Source organism: Cynocephalus volans, chromosome 10 (assembly GCF_027409185.1).
Source record: "Cynocephalus volans isolate mCynVol1 chromosome 10, mCynVol1.pri, whole genome shotgun sequence".
Lineage (NCBI taxonomy): Eukaryota > Metazoa > Chordata > Mammalia > Dermoptera > Cynocephalidae > Cynocephalus > Cynocephalus volans.
This window is the reverse complement of record NC_084469.1, coordinates 128908205-128928303: the sequence shown is the minus strand read 5'-3', so window position 1 is coordinate 128928303 and position 20099 is coordinate 128908205.

Below are 20099 nucleotides of genomic sequence, written 5' to 3'. Positions count from 1 at the left end.
GCTAACTAATTTCTTCTTGATATTTATAGTAAAATGTGAGAGATAAATTGAAGAAATAATGGTTAAATAAAAAGGAATTAGGACTGGAGAATTCTAGGAAAATGATGCGGTAGGAAGCACCAGGGTTTGGTCTCCCTACCTAGACAACATTTGTCCTGGAAAAATCTGTCAGATGTAACTATTTTCGAACTCTGGAATGTATTCAAAGTTTGCAACATTCAGAAAAATGCTTGGACAATTAACTAATTTTGGTCAATTTCAGCTCTTAGCTTGCTAGCATCTATTCATTGCCTACCATCTAGCATTCCAGCAGCAACTTACATGCAGCTTGTGGGTGCGAGGGTGGACAATAAGGACCTTGTTCTCTAAACACAGGGGATCTGTGCTCTGATGGCTGATTACTGCTTCCGATTACAAAGATGCAGGCACAGAGATAAGAAACTACTGTTGCAACTCTCACCACCATTGTTGCAAGTCCCTTTTCTGGCTGAAACAACTTACAGGAGATTAAACAGGTTGGCATATTTCCCCTCTTCACTTTTCTTTTTTCCCTTTCAGGAGCCGGACATTTAAGGACTAGGACATTAAAAAGCAACCACATATACAGGGAATTTCAAAAGTAACTGCACACATTTAGATAATGGTACAGGTTCAGAAAAGACCTAAGAAGACCTTAAATTTATAACTCAGGCTGATCCCAGGCATAGAGACAACCTATATCAATTTAAAAAAAGAAAAGAAAGAAAGCTAAAAACCAAACCCTGAGAAAGAGAAAGAATCTGATTCTCCAACTTACCACATTTTAAGATTCAAATGTCCAGTTTTTAGCAACAGCAAAAAATCACAAGGCATAAAAAAGAAATGGGAAAGTATGGCCCATTCAAAGGAAAAAATAAATCAATAGAAACTGTCCCTGAGAAAGACCAGATAGTGGACTTAACAAAAGAACTTAAAATGACTGTTTTAAAGATGCTCAGTAAACTAAAGGAGAACATGGTGAAAAAAAATTTTTTTAAGTCTATGAATAAAAGTGGAAATATCAATAAAGAGATAAATATTTTCTTAAAAAAGAAATTCTGGGCTGAAAAGTCAATTACTGAAATAAAAAATTCTCTGAAAGCAGATTTGAGAAGGCAGGAAAAAAAATCAGCAAGTTTAAAGATAGGACAATTAAAATTATTGAGTCTGAAAAACAGAAAGAAAAGATGAAACAAAAGTAAAATAAAAATAAAAACAAAAAGAAAAGATAAAGTAAAAGTATCTGCAGAACACCATCAAGCAGACCAACATATGCATTATGTCAATCCCAGAAGGAAAAGAGAGAGAAGAAGGGGCAGAGATTATTTGAAGAGATAAAAGCTGAAAACTTCTGAAATTTGATAAAAGACATGAATATAAACATCCAAGAAGCAAAACTAATCCCAATAGGATAAAATCAAAGAGGCTCACACCAAGACACACTATAATCAATCAAAAGACAAAAACAGAGAATATTTAAAGCAGCAAAAAGAGAAGCAACTAATTACATACAAGTGTTCCTTAGTAATGGTACCAGCAGATTTATCAACAGAAACTTGGAGGCAAGAAGCAGTGACCTGATACATTTAAAAGGCTGAAAGAAAAAACTATCAACCAAGAATCTTATACCCAGCAAAACTGTCTTTCATGTGCAAGATAGAAAGTAAGGCATCCCAAGATAAACAAAAGCTGAGGAAGAGGTTTATTACCACTAGACCTGCTCTTTAAGAAACTGTAAAGCAAGTCCTCTGGGTTGAAATAAAAGGACACTACAGAGTAAAAAAGCCATATGAAAAAATAAAGATTCAATAGAGGTAAATATGGACAATTATAACAACTAACATTATAATTTAGTTTGTAACTCCACTTTTTGTTTTCTACATGATTTAAGAGACTATAATGCAAAAACAAAACAAAAAAATTGTTAGTCTATGTTTTTGAACACACAATGTATAAAGATGCAATACTGTGACATCAATAACTGAAAGTGGGTGGGAACAAAACTGTATGGGAGAAGAGTTATTGTACCTTATTGAAGTTAAGCTGGTGTAAATTCAACTACAGCATTATAAGTTTAGGATATTAAATGTAATACCCATGGTATCCAAAAAGAAAACAGTCATAGACTGTACATAAAAGGAAATGAGAAAAATATTAAAATGTTTCATTATAAAAAAAAAATAAACACAAGAGAGTAATAAGGAAATGAACAACAAAACAGCCATAAGCCATATAGAAAACAAATAGCAAATGATAGAAGTAACTCTGTATGTAATTACTTTAAATGTAAATGGATTAAACTCTCTGATCAAAAGACAGAAATTGGCAGAATAAATTTGTTTTTATTTTATTTATTTATTTTTTATTTTTTTGTCTTTTTCGTGACCGGCACTCAGCCAGTGAGTGCACCAACCATTCCTATATAGGATCCGAACCCGCGGCGGGAGCGTTGCTGCGCTCCCAGCGCCGCACTCTCCCGAGTGCGCCATGGGCTAGGCCCATAAATTTGTTTTTAAATGGTCTAACTATAGACTGTCTACAAGAGATTCACTTTAGATCCACAGACACAAATACACTGAAAGTTGAAAGATGAAAAAGGATAAACTAATAATATAATGTACTATAATATACTATAATAATATATTAATATAATATAATATAATAATTTAAATATACTATACTATCATGTATATAATATATATTAAACTATAATATAAAATAAAATAGACTTTAAATTAAAGAAGCTTACAGAGGATAAAGAAGAACATTATATATTAAACAACCAATCAATCAAAGAAAAAAATTACAAGGAATATTAGAAAATCCTTCAAGATAAATGAAAACAAAATAACAACATACCAAAATTTATAGCAGTCAGCAAAAACAGTGCTAAGGGAAATATTTATAGCTATAAACACTTTCATTAAAAAACAAGAAAGATCTAGTTTCAACATGGCAGTGGCTTCAGCGGTTGGCACGGAGTAGCTGAGGTGGAAAAGGTGGCCACTGGGCATCAGGCAGCTGGGAAACTTGTGGACCTTTCTCTCGCCATCTCTTAAGGGAGGACCGCTGCTGGTGGCCGGTCGTGGGGGCTGACCACCACTTTGCACTTGGCAAGAGAGGCTGCCTCATCTACAGGCAACAGCTTTGAAATATGGAACAAGAAAAGAACTGTTTCGTAGCTGCAAAAGCGAGTCTCTAAACGGGGAACACGGCGCCAGGGCTACTGTGGATGCAGACAGGATCCCAGAGGCCGGGGCCACGCTGAAGGCAGCCAGCTGCCCTATTCATGATTCGAGGTTTCAGGCTGGCATAAAAGAAGATTCCTGGGAGTGCCAGAGACATGCCGCGGGACCGAGCAAGCAGCCCAAGGCGGTGGGAACCGAGAAAGGAGAAGGCGACAAACCACAGGCAGAGAGTGAGCGCCCGACCTGGCACAGCCCTGTGAGTGACCCCTGGCCCGGCCCTCCTCAGGGGGCTGAGGCCCACCTGGCTTCCGCCTGCATCACCGGGCCACTCACCGCCCCAGGGCTGCCTCCATTTTCTCAGGTGGTGGCAGCTCCGGCCCAGCTCGGCTCCTCATTGAGCCTTCCCACTTGCTTGCCCCGACATGGGGCTTCCCGGGGCCTGTGGGCTGGCCTCCCCTCCCACTCCCTCTGTGGTTCTCTGGTGGGGCTGGTGGAGTGGGGCGTCCCCGGCCAGTGTGGGAGGGCAAGGAAGTTCGGGCGGGGCCGACTGTCACTCCACCACACCCTGGACTCCGGCCCCCGGTAAACTTCCTGTTACTGGGAGGCAGATACCATCTCTGCAGCCACCAGTTCGGAAAAATGCCTAACCAATTTCTGGTTGGGAATAGTGCGGTAGGAGAGTTCCCAAGTCCGCTTAAACCTGCTGGAGAGCTGTCTGCAGGCAGGCACTGGACTCGTCCAGGCCGGGGGGATACAAAGGGGAACCGTGTGCTGTGGGCTCCTCCCCCGAGGGGCTCACACTCTGGTGTGGGAGATAAGACAAGTACACAAATAACCACCATACGAGGAGGAAGGTGATAAGTCCCGAGAAAGATCTACACAGTGCTACAAAGGCACCCAGAGTGACCGGTCGTCTGTGCCTAGCAGAAACCTGGTAGACTTCCTGAGCGAGGCAGTGCTGAGCAGGGTCTTCAAGGCCCAGCTGATAGATGAGGGTTACAGAAGACACGTCCCAGCCCAGCCCAGTGCGCACAGAGAGGGGAGAAGTGCGGCCAGGGAGACAGAGACTCGACAGAAACCACACACCCTGTGGTGTTGCCACTGTACGATCCAACAGCCCGGGCCAGAGCACACGGAACAGGGAGAAGTCCTGCACAGGAAGTGAAAGCTCAGCAGAGATCACACACCCTGTGGTACGTAATCCACCAGCCCAGCAGAGTCCAAGCTGACCAGAGAGGTAGCTCCCTGGAGAGGCCCAAGACCCGAGGCAACCATACACACAAGGCACTAAAGGACAACTGAGTAGTCACAGAGGTAGCCATACCAAATTGGCAACCACAGCAACATCTTAGTTAGTCAATAGTCTCAAACCAGTAGACTGTGAAACCCCCTGCCACAATGAATAAATATCAAAAAAAAGATACCAGAAATACAAAACATCAAGAAAGTACACCACCAAAAGTTAATAAATCTCAAACTCTAGATCCTATAGAACAAGAAGCCCTTGAAATGACTGACAAGGAATTTCGAATGATAATTTTAAGGAAACTGAATGAGGTACAAGAAACCTCAGCTAGACATCATGATGAAATGAGGAAAAGAATACAGGACCTGAAAGAGGAAATGTACAAGGAAATCGATGTCCTGAAAAAAAATGTGGCAGAACTTGCTGAACTGAAGAAGTTATTCAGCGAAATAAAAAACACAATGCAGAGTTAAACCAGCAGGCTTGTCGAAGTTGAAGAGAGAACCTCTGAACTTGAAGATGGGCTGTTTGAAATAACACAAGCAGACAAAATGAAAGGAAAAAGAATCAAAGACATTGAAGAAAATCTGAGAGAGATATCAGACAACCTCAAGCGCTCAAATATCCGAGTCATGGGTATTCCAGAAGGGGAGGAAAATGGAGATTCCATTGAAAACATATTCAACAAAATAGTGGCAGAAAACTTCCCAGGTATAGGAAAAGTCACAGATCTTCAGATCCAGGAAGCTCAATGATCTCCAAACGTACTATACCCAAAAAGGCATTCTCCAAGACATGTTATAGTCAAATTGGCAAAACTCAGAGACAAAGAGAGAATCTTAAAAGCTGCAAGAGAGAAGCGTCAAATCACCTATAAAGGAGCCCCAATCAGGCTAACATCAGACTTTTCATCACAAACCCTAAAACCTAGAAAGGAATGTGATGATATATTCAAAATACTAAAAGACATAGATTGCCAGCCAAGAATACTTTACCCTGCAAGGCTCTCCTTCCGAAATGAAGGGCAAATAGTATATTTCTCAGACAAACAAAAACTACGGGAGTTCACTACCAAACGACCACCCTTAAAAGAAATCCTAGAGGGAGTACTGGGTTTGGTTCCTGAAAAATAACTACCACTGCCATAAAAACCCAAGAAAAATCAAAACCCACTAGTATAATAAAAATGGCATTCATGAAGAGAAAACAAGCAAACAAAAACGCTATCTACAACCTAAGGAACCAACAAACACAGAAACCAAACAGTAAATCAGAAAACAAGGGACAAAAGACACCTAAGACAACCAAACAACCAATAAAATGCTAGGAATAAATCAACACCTTTCAATAATAACTCTTAATGTAAAAGGCTTAAATTCCCCAATTAAAAGACACAGACTGGCTGACTGGATCAAAAAGCAGGACCCAACTATATGCTGTCTACAAGCGACCCACCTCACCCATAAAGATTCACACAGACTAAGAGTGAAAGGATGGAAAAAGATTTACCATGCAAACAGAAAAGAAAAACGAGCTGGAGTAGCTATTCTTATATCTGACAAAATAGACTTTAAACTAAAAACCATAAAAAGAGACAATGAGGGACACTACTTAATGATAAAAGGACTGATCCATCAAGAAGACATAACAATCATAAACATGTATGCACCCAATGTTGGAGCAGCCAGATTTATAAAACAAACTCTATTAGACCTAAAGAAGGAAATAGACACTAATACCATAATAGCAGGGGACCTGAACACCCCACTGTCAATATTAGACAGATCATCTAGGCAAAGAATCAGTAGAGAAACACAAGAACTAAACAATACCCTAGACCAATTGGAATTGGCAGATATCTACAAAACATTCCATCCAACAACCTCAGAATATTCATTCTTCTCATCAGCACATGGATCATTCTCCAGGATAGATCACATATTAGGTCACAAATCAAGTCTCAATAAATTCAAAAAAATTGGAATTATCCCATGTATTTTCTCAGACCACAATGGATTTAAGCTAGAAATTAATAACAAACGAAACTCTGGAAACTATACAAACACATGGAAATTAAACAGCATTCTACTTAATGACATATGGGTCCAACAAGAAATCAAGCAGGAAATCAAAAAATTTATTGAAAATAATGAAAATAATGATACATCATACCAAAACCTGTGGGATACTGCAAAAGCTGTATTGAGGGGGAAATTTATTGCATTAAATGCTCACCTCAGAAGAATGGAAAGATGGCAAGTGAACAACCTAACACTTCACCTTAAAGAACTAGAAAAACAAGAACAATCCAAACCTAAAGTTAGCAGATGGAAAGAAATCATTAAGATCAGAGCAGAGCTGAATGAAATTGGAACCGAAAAAACAATTCAAAGATCAATGAATCAAAAAGTTGGTTTTTTGAAAAGATAAATAAAATTGACAAACCATTAGCATGGCTAACAAAAAAAAGAAGAGAGAAGACTCAAATAACAAAAATTAGAAATGAAAAAGGCAATATTACAACTGATTCATCTGAAATACAAGAAATCATTCGAGGCTACTATAAACAACTATACACCAATAAATTTGAAAATCTGGAGGAAATGGATAAATTGCTGGAGACACACAAGCTCCCAAAAGAAAACCATGAAGACGTAGAAAATTTGAACAGACCAATAACAATAAAGGAGATTGAAGCTGTTATCAGAAGGCTCTCAACAAAGAAAAGCCCAAAATCAGATGGATTCACAGCAGAATTTAAACAAACATTCAAAGAGGAATTGACACTGATTCTTTACAAACTATTCCAAAAGATTGAAATGGACACAAATGTCCCAAACTCATTCCATGAAGCAAACATCATCCTGATACCAAAACCAGGTAAAGATATAACCAAAAAAGAAAACTACCGGCTGATATCCTTGATGAATATAGATGCAAAAATCCTCACTAAAATACTAGCAAACAGAATACAGCAACACATACGTAAAATTATTCACCACCATCAAGTGGGATTCATTCCAGGGATGCAAGGTTGGTTCAACATACGCAAATCAATAAATGTGATACACCATATTAATAAAGTCAAACACAAGGACCATATAATCACCTCTATAGATGCAGAAAAAGCATTTGATAAAGTTCCGCACTCATTCTTGACAAAGACCCTCTATAAGTTAGGTACAGAGGGAAAGTATCTCAACATAATTAAAGCCATATATGACAAACCTACTGCCAATATCATCCTGAATGGGGAAAAGCTGAAAGCTTTTCCTTTAAGAACAGGAACTAGACAAGGATGCCCACTCTCACCACTCCTATTCAACATAGTGTTGGAAGTATTAGCCAGAGCAATCAGAGAAGAGAAGGAAATAAAGGGCATCCAGATTGGAAAAGGTGAAGTCAAACTGTCCCTGTTTGCAGATGACATGATCCTATATATTGAACAGCCTAAAACCTCTACAAAAAAACTCTTGGAATTGATAAATGATTTCAGCACAGTAGCAGGATACAAAATCAACACACAAAAATCCGTAGCCTTTCTCTTCTCCAATAGTGAACATGCAGAACGGGAAATCAAGAAAGCCTGCCCATTTACAGTAGCCAACAAAAAAATAAAATACTTAGGAATTGAGTTAACCAAGGAGGTGAAAAATCTCTATAATGAGAACTACAAACCACTGCTGAGAGAAATTAGAGAGGATACAAGAAGATGGAAAGATATTCGATGCTCTTGGATTGGAAGAATCAACAAAGTGAAAATGTCCATACTACCCAAAGTGATATACAAATTCAATGCAATCCCCATCAAAATTCCAAAGACATTTTTCTCAGAAATGGAAAAAACTATCCAGACATTTATATGGAACAATAAAAGACCACGCATAGCCAAAGCAATGCTGAGCAAAAAAAATAAAGCTGGAGGCATAACACTACCTGACTTTAAGCTATACTACAAAGCTATAATAACCAAAACAGTATGGTACTTGCATAAAAACAGACACACTGACCAATGGATTAGAATAGAGAATCCAGAAATCAACCCACACACTTACTGCCAGCTGATCTTTGACAAAGGCACCAAGCCTATTCACTGGGGAAGGGACTGCCTCTTCAGCAAATGGTGCTGGGATAACTGGATATCCATATGTAGGAGAATGAAACTAGATCCATACCTCTCGCCGTATACTAAAATCAACTCAAAATGGATTAAGGATTTAAATATACACCCTGAAACAATAAAACTTCTTAAAGAAAACATAGGAGAAACACTTCAGGAAATAGGACTGGGCACAGACTTCACGAATACGACCCCAAAAGCACAGGCAACCAAAGGAAAAATAAACAAATGGGATTATATCAAACTGAAAAGCTTCTGCACAGCAAAAGAAACAATCAGCAGATTTAAAAGACAACCAACAGAGTGGGAAAAAATATTTGCAAAATATACATCTGACAAAGGATTAATATCCAGAATATATAAGGAACTCAAAGAACTTTACAAGAAGAAAACAAGCAACCCAATTAAAAAATGGGCAAAAGAGGCTTTTCAAGATGGCGGCAGCTGCGGTGGCTGGCGCGGAGTAGCTGAGGTGGAAAAGGTGGCCACTGGGCCTCAGGCAGCCTGGAAACTTGTGGACCTTCCTCTCGCCATCTCTTAAGGGAGGACTGCTGCTGCTGACCGGTCGTGGGGGGTGACCGCCACTTTGCCCCCGGCAGGAGAGGCTGCCTCATTTACAGGCAACAGCTTTGAAGTGTGGAGCAGGAAAAGAACTTTTTCTTAGCTGCAAAAGCGAGTCTCGAAACAGGGAACACGGCGCCAGGGCTGCTGTGGATGCAGCCAGGATCCCGGAGGCCGGGGCCGCACTGAAGGCGGCCAGCTGCCCTATTCAGGATTCGAGGTTTCAGGCCGGCATTAAAGAAGATTCCTGGGAGCGCCCGAGCCACGCCGCGACTGAACAGCCTGAGGCGGCAGCGGCCGAAAACTGGGAAAGGCGGCAAACCAGAGACAGAGATCAAGCGCCCGACCTGGCACAGCACTGTGAGTGATCCCTGGCACAGCTCTGTTCGGGAGGTGGATGCCCACACGGCTCCCGCCTCCACCACCAGGATACTCACCGCCCCAGTGCTGCCTCCATTTTCCCAGATGCGGGTAGCTCCGCCCAGCTCGGCCATCACTGAGCCCTCCCACTTGCTGGGCCTGGCGCGCCGGACTTTCTGGAGCCTGCGGACGGGCCTCCGCTCCCACTCCCTCCGCGGTTCTCTGGCGGGACTGGTGGCAGGGGGTGTCCCGAGCCAGTGTCGGGAGGGCAAGGAAGTACGGGCGGGCCAACTGTCACTCCACCATACCCTGGACTCCGGCCCCAGGTAAACTCCCTGTTACTGGGAGGCAGATACCATCTCTGCGGCAACCAGTTCAAAAAAAAGCCTAACGAATTTCTGGTTGGGAATAGTGTGGTAGGAGAGATCCCCGGTCCGCTTGAACCTGCCAGAGACCAGGCTGCAGGTGGGCGCTAGACTCGGTCTATACTGGGGGGATACAAAGGTGAACAAGACCCGAGAAAGATCTACATAGTGCTACAAAGGCACCCAGAGAGTCCGGTCGTCTGTGCCCAGCAGAAACCTGGTAGATTTCCTGGGCGAGGCGGGGCCGAGCAGGGTCTTGAAGGCCCAGCTGATAGACGAGTGGTGCAGAAGACACGCCCCAGCCCAGCACAGTGATACAGAGTGGGGAGACGTGCGGCCAGGGAGGCGGAGACTCGACAGAAACCACACACCCGGTGGGGTCGCCACTGCACGATCTAACAGCCTGGGCCAGAGCACACGGAACAGGGAGAAGTCCTGCACAGGAAGTGAAAGCTCAACAGAGATCACACACCCTGTGGTACGTGATCCACCAGCCCAGCAGAGTCCAAGCTGACCAGAAAGGTGGCTCCCCGGAGAAGCCCAAGACCCGAGGCAACCACACACACAAGGCACTAGAGGCCAACTGAGCAGTCACGGAGGGAGCCATACGAAATTGGCAATCACAGCAACATCCTAGTTAGTCATTAGTCTCAAACCGGTGAACTGTGAAACCCCCAGCTACAATGAATAAACACCAAAAAAAAGATACCAGAAATACAAAAAATCAAGAAAGTACACCACCAAAGGTTAATACATCTCAAACTCTAGATCCTATAGAACAAGAAGCCCTTGAAATGACTGACAAGGAATTTCGAGTGATAATTCTAAGGAAACTGAATGAGATACAAGAAAACTCAGCTAGACATCATGATGAAATGAGGAAAAGTATACAGGACCTGAAAGAGGAAATGTACAAGGAAATCAATGTCCTGAAAAAAAATGTAGCAGAACTTGCTGAACTGAAGAAGTTTTTCAACGAAATAAAAAACACAATGGAGAGTTTAACCAGCAGGCTTGTCGAAGTTGAAGAGAGAACCTCTGAACGTGAAGATGGGCTGTTTGAAATAACACAAGCAGACAAAAAGAAAGAAAAAAGAATCAAGGACATTGAAGAAAATCTGAGAGAGATATCAGACAACCATAAGCGCTTAAATATCCGAGTCATGGGTATTCCAGAAGGGGAGGAAAATGGAGATTCCATTGAAAACATATTCAACAAAATAGCGGCAGAAAACTTCCCAGGTATACGAAAAATCACAGATCTTCAGATCCAGGAAGCTCAATGATCTCCAATTGTATTCAACCCAAAAAGGCCTTCTCCAAGACATGTTATAGTCAAATTGGCAAAACTCAGAGACAAAGATAGAATCTTAAAAGCTGCAAGAGAGAAGCGTCAAATCACCTATAAGGGAGCCCCAATCAGGCTAACATCAGACTTCTCATCACAAACCCTAAAAGCTAGAAAGGAATGGGATGATATTTTCAAAATACTAAAAGACAAAGATTGCCAGCCAAGAATACTCTACCCTGCAAGGCTATCCTTCCGAAATGAGGGGCGAATAGTATATTTCTCAGACAAACAAAAACTGCGGGAGTTCACTACCACAAGACCACCCTTACAAGGAATCCTCAAGGGAGTACTGGGTTTGGTTCCTGAAAAATAACTACCACTGCCATAAAGACCCAAGAAAAATCTAAACCCGCTAGTATAATAAAAATGGCATTCATGAAGAGAAAACAAGCTAACAAAAACACTATCTACAACCTAAGGAACCAACAAACACAGAAAACAAACAGTAAATCAGAAAGCAAGGAACAAAAGACACCTAAGACAACCAAACAACTAATAAAATGCTAGGAATAAATCAACACCTTTCAATAACAACTCTTAATGTAAAAGGCTTAAATTCCCCAATTAAAAGACACAGACTGGCTGACTGGATCAAAAAGCAGGACCCAACTATATGCTGTCTACAAGCGACCCACCTCACCCATAAAGATTCACACAGACTAAGAGTGAAAGGATGGAAAAAGATTTACCATGCAAACAGAAAAGAAAAACGAGCTGGAGTAGCTATTCTTATATCTGACAAAATAGACTTTAAACTAAAAACCATAAAAAGAGACAATGAGGGACACTACTTAATGATAAAAGGACTGATCCATCAAGAAGACATAACAATCATAAATATGTATGCACCCAATGTTGGAGCAGCCAGATTTATAAAACAAACTCTATTAGACCTAAAGAAGGAAATAGACACTAATACCATAATAGCAGGGGACCTGAACACCCCACTGTCAATATTAGACAGATCATCTAGGCAAAGAATCAGCAGAGAAACACAAGATCTAAACAAGACTCTAGACCAATTGGAATTGGCAGATATCTACAGAACATTCTACCCAACAACCTCAGAATATTCATTCTTCTCATCAGCACATGGATCATTCTCCAGGATAGATCACATATTAGGTCACAAATCAAGTCTCAATAAATTCAAAAAAATTGGAATTATCCCATGTATCTTCTCAGACCACAATGGATTAAAACTAGAAATTAATAACAAACGAAACACTGGAAACTATACAAACACATGGAAATTAAACAGCATTCTACTTAATGACGTATGGGTCCAAGATGAAATCAAGCAGGAAATCAAAAAATTTATTGAAACTAATGAAAACAATGATACATCATACCAAAACCTGTGGGATACTGCAAAAGCAGTATTGAGGGGAAAATTTATTGCATTAAACGCTCACTTCAGAAGAATAGAAAGATGGCAAGTGAACAACCTAACACTTCACCTTAAAGAACTAGAAAAACAAGAACAATCCAAACCTAAAGTTAGCAGACGGAAAGAAATCATTAAGATCAGAGCAGAACTGAATGAAATTGAAAACCAAAAAACAATTCAAAAGATCAACGAATCAAAAAGTTGGTTTTTTGAAAAGATAAATAAAATTGACAAACCATTAGCATGGCTAACAAAAAAAAAGAAGAGAGAAGACTCAAATAACAAAAATTAGAAATGAAAAAGGCGATATTACAACTGATTCATCTGAAATTCAAGGAATCATTCGAGAATACTATAAACATCTATACGCCAACAAATTTGAAAATCTGGTGGAAATGGATAAATTTCTGGACACACACAAGCTCCCAAACTGAACCGTGAAGACGTAGAAAATTTGAACAGACCAATAACAATAAAGGAGATTGAAGCTGTTATCAGAAGGCTCCCAACAAAGAAAAGCCCAGGACCAGATGGATTCACAGCAGAATTTTACCAAACATTCAAACAGGAATTGACACCGATTCTTTACAAACTATTCCAAAAGATTGAAACGGACGCAAATCTCCCAAACTCATTCTATGAAGCAAACATCATCCTGATACCAAAACCAGGTAAAGATATAACCAAAAAAGAAAACTACAGGCCAATATCCTTGATGAATATAGATGCAAAAATCCTCACGATATTACTAGCAAACAGAATACAGCAACACATACATAAAATTATTCATCACGATCAAGTGGGATTCATTCCAGGGATGCAAGGTTGGTTCAACATACGCAAATCAATAAATGTGATACACCATATTAATAAACTCAAACACAAGGACCATATGATCATCTCTATAGATGCTGAAAAAGCATTTGATAAAGTTCAGCACTCATTCATGACAAAGACCCTCTATAAGTTAGGTACAGAGGGAAAGTATCTCAACATAATTAAAGCCATATATGCCAAACCCACAGCCAATATCATCCTGAATGGGGAAAAGCTGAAAGCTTTTCCTTTAAGAACAGGAACTAGACAAGGATGCCCACTCTCACCACTCCTATTCAACATAGCGTTGGAAGTACTAGCCAGAGCAATCAGAGAAGAGAAGGAAATAAAGGGCATCCAGATTGGAAAAGATGAAGTCAAACTGTCCCTGTTTGCAGATGACATGATCCTATATATCGAACAGCCTAAAACCTCTACAAAAAAACTGCTGGAATTGATAAATGATTTCAACACAGTAGCAGGATATAAAATCTACAAACAAAAATCAGTAGCATTTCTTTTCTCCAATAGTGAACATGCAGAAAGAGAAATCAAGAAAGCCTGCCCATTTACAATAGCCACCAAAAAAATAAAATACTTAGGAATTGAGTTAACCAAGGAGGTGAAAAATCTCTATAATGAGAACTACAAACCACTGCTGAGAGAAATTAGAGAGGATACAAGAAGATGGAAAGATATTCCATGCTCTTGGATTGGAAGAATCAACATAGTGAAAATGTCCATACTACCCAAAGTGATATACAAATTCAATGCAATCCCCATCAAAATTCCAAAGACATTTTTCTCAGAAATGGAAAAAACTATCCAGACATTTATATGGAACAATAAAAGACCACGCATAGCCAAAGCAATGCTGAGCAAAAAAAATAAAGTTGGAGGCATAACACTACCTGACTTTAAGCTATACTTCAAAGCTATAATAACCAAAACAGTATGGTACTGGCATAAAAACAGACACACTGACCAATGGATTAGAATAGAGAATCCAGAAATCAACCCACACACTTACTGCCAGCTGATCTTTGACAAAGGCACCAAGCCTATTCACTGGCGAAGGGACTGCCTCTTCAGCATATGGTGCTGGGATAACTGGATATCCATATGCAGGAGAATGAAACTAGATCCATACCTCTCGCCGTATACTAAAATCAACTCAAAATGGATTAAGGATTTAAATATACACCCTGAAACAATAAAACTTCTTAAAGAAAACATAGGAGAAACACTTCAGGAAATAGGACTGGGCACAGACTTCACGAATACGACCCCAAAAGCACGGGCAACCAAAGGAAAAATAAACAAATGGGATTATATCAAACTAAAAAGCTTCTGCACAGCAAAAGAAACAATTAACAGAGTTAAAAGACAACCAACAGAGTGGGAGAAAATATTTGCAAAATATACATCTGACAAAGGATTAATATCCAGAATATATAAGGAACTCAAACAACTTTACAAGAAGAAAACAAGCAACCCAATTAAAAAATGGGCAAAAGAGCTAAGTAGGCATTTCTCTAAGGAAGATATACAAATGGCCAACAGACATATGAAAAAATGCTCAACATCACTCAGCATCCGGGAAATGCAAATCAAAACCACATTGAGATACCATCTAACCCCAGTTAGGATGGCTAAAATCCAAAAGACTCTGAACAATAAATGCTGGCGAGGCCGCGGAGAAAAAGGAACTCTCATACATTGTTGGTGGGACTGCAAAATGCTGCAGCCTCTATGGAAAATGGTATGGAGATTCCTCAAACAATTGCAGATAGATCTACCATACGACCCAGCTATCCCACTGTTGGGAATATACCCAGAGGAATGGAAATCATCAAGTCGAAGGTATACCTGTTCCCCAATGTTTATCGCAGCACTCTTTACAATAGCCAAGAGTTGGAACCAGCCCAAATGCCCATCATCAGATGAGTGGATAGGGAAAATGTGGTACATCTACACAATGGAATACTACTCAGCTATAAAAACAAATGAAATACTGCCATTTGCAACATCATGGATGGACCTTGAGAGAATTATATTAAGTGAAACAAGTCAGGCACAGAAAGAGAAATACCACATGTTCTCACTTATTGGTGGGAGCTAAAAATTAGTATATAAATTCACACACACACACACACACACACACACACACACACACAAACCGGGGGGGGGGGGGGAAGAAGATATAACAACCACAATTATTTGAAGTTGATACGACAAGCAAACAGAAAGGACATTGTTGGGGGGGAGGGGGGGAGGGGGAAGGGAGGGAGGTTTTGTTGATGGGGAGCAATAATCAGCCACAATGTATATTGACAAAATAAAATTTAAAAAAAAAAAAAAAAGGGCAAAAGAGCTAAGTAGGCATTTCTCTAAGGAAGATATACAAATGGCCAACAGACATATGAAAAAATGCTCAACATCACTCAGCATCCTGGAAATGCAAATGAAAACCACACTGAGATACCATCTAACCCCAGTTAGGATGGCTAAAATCCAAAAGACTCTGAACGATAAATGCTGGCGAGGTTGCGGAGAAAAAGGAACTCTCATACATTGTTGGTGGGACTGCAAAATGGTGCAGCCTCTATGGAAAATGGTATGGAGGTTCCTCAAACAATTGCAGATAGAGCTACCATACGACCCAGCTATCCCACTGTTGGGAATAAACCCAGAGGAATGGAAATCATCAAGTCGAAGGTATACCTGTTCCCCAGTGTTCATCGCAGTACTCTTTACAATAGCCAAGAGTTGGAACCAGCCCAAATGTCCATCATCAGATGAGTGGATACGGAAAATGTGGTACATCTACACAAAGGAATACTACTCAGTTATAAAAAGTAATGAAATACTTCCATTTGCAACAACATGGATGGACCTTGAGAGAATTATATTAAGTGAAACAAGTCAGGCATAGAAAGAGAAATACCACATGTTCTCACTTATTGGTGGGAGCTAAAAATTAATATATAATTCACACAAACACACACACACACACACACACACAAAAAAAAAAAAAACGGGGGGGGGGGGGAAGAAGATATAACAACCACAATTACTTGAAGTTGATACGACCAGCAAACAGAAAAGACATTGTTGGGGGGGGGAGGAGGGAGAGAGGTTTTGGTGATGGGCAACAATAATCAGCCACAGTGTATATCAACATAATAAATTTTTAAATAGAAAAAATTTTAAAAAAAACAAGAAAGATCTCAGGTCAGCAACCTAACTTTACAACTTAAGAAACTATAAAAAGAATACAACTTAACTCCAAAGCTAGCAGAGGGAAGGAAATTTTAACAGTTAGAGTAGAAATAAATGAAATAGATGAGATGACATAAAAACAATAGAAAAAATCAACAAATCCCAAAGTTGGTTTTTCAGAATGATTAACAAAATTGGCAAACTGTTAGCTTGATTGACTAAGAAAAAAAAGAAGATTCAAATCACTAAAGTCAGAAATAAAAGTGGGGCATTACTATCAATAAAAAGAATTATAAGGCAATACCACGAACATTTGTATGCCAAGAAATTGGATAACCTAGAGGAAATGGACAAATTCCTAGAAGCACAAAACCTACCAAGACTGAAATCATAAAGTAGAACATCTGTACAGACCTATACCTAGTAAGAAGATTCATCTGTAATCAGAAATCTCCCAACAAAGAATAACCTAGGATCTGATAGCTTCACTGGTGAATTTTACACAACATTTTAAAAAGTAACACAAATCCTTCTCGAACTTTTCCCAAAGATTGAAAAAAAAGGAACACTTCTGACTCATTTTATGAGGCTCCCATTGCCCCTATACCAAAAGTTGACAAAGACACTAGAAGAAAGGAAAACTACAGACCGATATTCCTCATGAATTTTGATGCAAAAATCCTCAACAAATTACTAGAAAACCAAATTTAGCACCATATAAAAGGACTATATACACCATGACCAAGTGGGATCTATTCCTGGATTGTAAGGATGGTTCAACATACAAAAATCAATTAATGTAATACACCATACTAACAGAAAAGAGAAACACACACACACACACACACAATCATCTCAATTGATGCAGAAAAACCATTTGATGAAATTCAACATCCTTTTCATGATAAAAACATGAAATCCTTTCATGTGTTTTTCCTCAACAGACTAGGAAACTATCTGAACATAATAAATGCCATATATGAACAACTTGCAACTGACATTATACTTGGTGGTGAAAGACTGAGAGCTTTTCCTGTGAGATCACAAAACAAGGCAAAGATGCCTGTTTTTGCCATTTCTGTTCAACATAGTTCTGGAAGTTCTAGCCAGAGCAGTTAGGCAAGAAAATAAAATAAAAGACATTCAAACTGCAAAGAAAGAAGTAAAATTACCTGTTCACAGAAGACATGATCTTACATGTAGAAAACCCTGAAGATTCCACAAAAAAACCCTGTTAGAACTAAAACAAATTCAGCAAAATAGCAGAATACAAAATAAACACCCCCAAATTACAACAATCCAAAAAGAAGTTTAAGAAAACAATTCTATTTAAAATAGCATCCAAAAGAATAAAATTCTTAGGAATTAACTTGACCAGAGGTAAAAGACTTAAATAGTGAAAACTACAAAGTATTGCTGAGAGAAATTAAAGACAGACATAAATGGAGAGACATTCCATGTTCATGAGGACTTCATATTGTTAAAAATGTCAATACTACCCAGAGTGATGTACAGATTCAATACAATCCCTATCAAAATCCCAGTGACTTTTTTTGCAGAAATAGAAAATTTCATTCTCAGATTCATATGGAATCTTAAGTGACCTTGAATAGCCAAAACAATCTTGAAAAAGAAGAACAAAGTTGGAGGACTCACAAGCTACAGTAATCAAAACAGAGTGGTACAGGCATAAATACATATACATATATATATACATATATATATATATATATATATAGACAAAATGGAATAGACAGCCCAGAAATAAATCCTTGCTTATATGGTATATTAGTCCATTTGTGTTGCTTATAACAAAATACATGGAACTGGGTAATTTATCAAGAAAATGAAATTTATTGCTTACAGTTTCTAAGGCTGAGAAGTCCAAAGTCCATCTGGTGGTGGTGGCAGTGACCCAGGGATCTCACATTGCAAGATGGTGGAAGCAGAGAGAGCAGAGAGAGCAAGAGAGAGAAGGACTCTCCTCTTCTTTTAAAGCCCTCAGAACCACATCCCTGACCACCATTTTTAATCCATTCACTACAACATGGTCCTACAATCTAATTACCTCTTCAAGGCTCCACTTTCCAATTACCATAATAGAATTTCCCACCATCTTAACAGTCACAGTGGGGGCCAAGTTTCTAATACATAAAACTTGGGGGACACAATTCAAGCTTCAGTGAGTTTTGGGGTACAGAATTCAATTGGCCCCCCAAAACTCTTTTTCACATGCAAATATATTCATTTTATCCCCAATGTCTTAACTTGTTTCAGCTCAAAAGTCCAAAGTTCAAAGTCCTATCTGTGAAACCAGTACAAGTTATCTACTTCCAAGATACAATGGTGGGACAAAATAGGGTACATATTCCCATTCCAAAAGGGAGAAATAGGTCAAGAAATGTGTAACAGGTCCCAGACAAGTCTGAAACCCAGCAGGGCAAGCATTAAATCTCAAGGCTAGCAAATCAGGTACCTTGATTCCATGTTCAACCTCCTCTGCATGCTGGTGTGGGGGTTGGGTCCCCAAGTCCCCAGGAAGTTCTGTTCCTATGGCTTTCCTGGTCTCAGAACACACTTCAGCTCTCCCAAGCTGGCCTTCCACTCTGGTAGCTCCACAGGCCTGGGGTCTCCATGGTGATCCTACTCTCATGGCTCCACTAGGCATGGCACTAATGGGCTTTCTCTGCTGCAACTCTGACCCCATGATTCCACTCGGCATGGCTCTAGCGAAGGTCGTTTTCAGTGGCTCCACCCTTGCCACAGATCTCTTCCTGGGCCCCCAGACTTTTCCATACATCCTTCAAAATTGCAGTGGAAGCTCTGAAGGCTTCCCAGCTCTGGCATTCTGTGAGCCTATAGACCTAACACCACATGGATACCACCAAGACTTCCAGCTTGTGTTTTCCAAAGCTGCACATCCAGCCACACTTGGGACCAATTTACCCACAGCTGGAGTAGCCAAAGCAGCTGTGGTGCTGGTGCTGGAAGTAGCTTCCAGAGGTAGCCCTGGGCAGTAAGCCTGTGGTGGGGGACTCAAGCCTGTTCCCCAAGACCATTTTGTCTCCCTAGGTCTTTGAGCCTGAAATGTAAGGGTTGGCCCCAGTGGCTTCTGCAATGCCTTCAGGGCCTTTTTCTCCTCCTCTTGATAATCTCTTTCTTTTGCACTAATCTTCTTAGCTAAGGGTCTCTGGGCTGCACCACTGCATGCTCTCTGCTTCCCTACCACATGGCCAGGCTGCAAATTTGCCAAATCTTTACACTTTGCTTCCCTTTTAAATTCTGGCTTTATGTCATACCTTTGCCACCATAACTCAGCGTAGGCTATTACAAATAGCCATTAAGCTTCCTTAATGCTTTGCTGCTTAGAAATTTCTTCCACCATATACTCCAGTTCACAACTTCCACAAATTCCTAGGGCATGGACACAAGGCAGACAAGTTCCTTGCCAGTTCACAGCAA